Source organism: Palaemon carinicauda, chromosome 1 (assembly GCF_036898095.1).
Source record: "Palaemon carinicauda isolate YSFRI2023 chromosome 1, ASM3689809v2, whole genome shotgun sequence".
NCBI classification, from domain to species: Eukaryota; Metazoa; Arthropoda; class Malacostraca; order Decapoda; family Palaemonidae; genus Palaemon; species Palaemon carinicauda.
The window spans coordinates 319,882,656-319,885,155 of NC_090725.1; the positions used below are offsets into that span (position 1 = coordinate 319,882,656).

A 2,500-nucleotide genomic window follows, 5' to 3' on the forward strand; every position below is an offset into this window, starting at 1 on the left:
ATTATGGAGTTAAATCTTTCACTTCCACTACTGACCATCGATGGAAAACAAGTCTTTTTTATTACATCTCACTAATTGCGAGAGTTTTTATCATCTTTTAAATCAGTGCAAAGAGGGATCTGGATTTTAATTAGGAAAGACGAATGCATATCTATGAAACATCATCACTCGAGATTAGCTCATTAAAAAGGCGTTGTGAGTTGCCAATTAGGATTTCCATAAAAAGTCTAAACGTATTTTTTTATGAAATTTAAAAAAAATTACTAACCTTCCTTTGAAATACCATTCGAACCATACAGTTAGGTTAGTAGCATAGCATCAATTTGTATGGAGCTTCAACAATTGGTCATTGAAACTATTTATATATATCAACAAAGGCGTCTTGTAAAAAGATAGCATTTAGTAAAGTAGGAAAAAAAACCTTAGGATAGCCAATATAATCTCACTAAACATCCATTGACCTCAGTAATACATACATAAGAACTTTACACATCTCTCTCTCTCTCTCTCTCTCTCTCTCTCTCTCTCTCTCTCTCTCTCTCTCTCTCTCTCTCTCTCTCTCTCTCTTTATATATATATATATATATATATATATATATATATATATATATATATATATATATATATATATATATATATATATATATATATATATATATACATATACATATATATATATATATATATATATATATATATATATATATATATATATATATATATATATATATATATATATAACCAGAGAGAAGGAGAGAGGAACAATGCCCACAAATGTTTATACCTTGGAATATATGAAGACTAAGGTTTCCAAAGTTATCGTCTTACTCATATCAATTCTTATTTTGATATAGATAGAGACAATATATATTTCAGAAGAAACATAGAATTATAACCTTGAAAATAAATTAATGGTGAAGCCACTTTGCTCTTGGTAAGGGTAGAAGAAACTCTTTAGCTATGGTAAGCAGCTCTTCTAGGAGAAGGACACTCCAAAATCAAACCATTGTTCTCTAGTCTTGGGCAGTGCCATAGCCTCTGTACCATGGTCTTCCACTGTCTTGGGTTATATTTCTCTTGCTTGAGGGTACACTCGGGCACACTATTCTATCTAATTTCTCTTCCACTTGTTTTGTTGAAGTTTTTGTGGTTTATATATGAAATATTTGTTTTAATGTTGCTGTTCTTAAAATATTTCATTTTTCCTTGTTTCCTTTCCTCACTGGGCTATTTTCCCTGTTGGAGCCCCCGTGTTTATAGTATCCTGCTTTTCCAACTAGGGTTGTTGCTTAGTAGGTAATAATAATAATAATAATAATAATAATATGGAAGTGCATCTCCAAACCATAATCCAAATAATTACTAGATAATTTGTATCAGAAAATAGGTTTAAAAACCACTCAAAGTGATAAGATTGGGTCCAAACATGATATGTCTAGTACAGTTGGCTTCATTAAGTCTGGTACACTTCATGGGAAGCTAGGCAGACGTCAGTGTGCCGGAATTAATGAAGGCAACTGTACAGATGTCTTCATGAATTCCTGTACACTTCACGGAAAGGTAAGGAGATGTATGACAGGTGAATATTGTAGCAGGTAATGCTGTGTTTATTTTAACTAAAGATGAACTGCTTGCAATGTTATATGTAGAACAAAGTTGCTGCGCTTGTAGCTTGTAAACCCTTGATCAAAAGCCGTTTTATTAATTTTACTTAGTTCTGTATAGAATTAGAAAAGCAATATTCACTGAATACCAATTCATGAAATTACTAAAAATTATTTTTGCCTCTTGTTTACGAGTTCAGAGACTTTTTTATACATGCAGCGTTGCCAACAGTTTCTGTTTTGATAAACACAACGTTACCTGCAATAATGTATAGCAAGCAGACGTCGCCTTAACTTCCAGTACTGGAATTAATGAAGCCAACTATATAAAATCAAAATATAAAACAAAACCTAAATGTGAAAATAGCAAGCTTCACGATATTAATGTTTTCATAATAAGAAAGGTATGTATTATTGAAGAAACGTAATAAGGGATACCCTTATTCTCTTTTATTATTCAGATGCACAACGGATTTTGAAATGTTGGGTTTCACATAAAAAAAGGGAGAATCACTATTCTTCAAAAATCGAGAAGTTGATGCTGCTTTCATCACCACTCAAAAAAAAAAAAAAAAAAAAAAAAAAAAAAAACAAGAAAAAAAAAACAAGGTTTTGAAAACCACGTAAGGATGAAGGGATGGTGGAAATATTGTCCCTAAAGCAAGGGAGTGGAAAGTAAACTACGTATATAAGTCCTGAGCTAGTTAACCTTTTTCTCAAGAAATGTCTCTTTTTCAAATTCGTATTTACATTATCATAACATTGATGGTAAGTCTAAAAAGGACCAGATATCTGACGGTATACTTCTAAAGAGATATTACTGGCCATCCAAAAATGATAATATAGAGAAAGCTAAGAGTTTATTGGATGAAGGATAAACATTTATAAATATCTAA

General features: G+C 31.1%; 1 protein-coding gene across 1 annotated transcript in view; it reads left to right on the forward strand.

The window, feature by feature from the left end:
* Nucleotides 1-2,500, forward strand: part of LOC137640692 (uncharacterized) — a 49,329-nt gene that overhangs the window by 33,087 nt on the left and 13,742 nt on the right. The gene's annotated exons all lie outside the window — the stretch shown is intronic.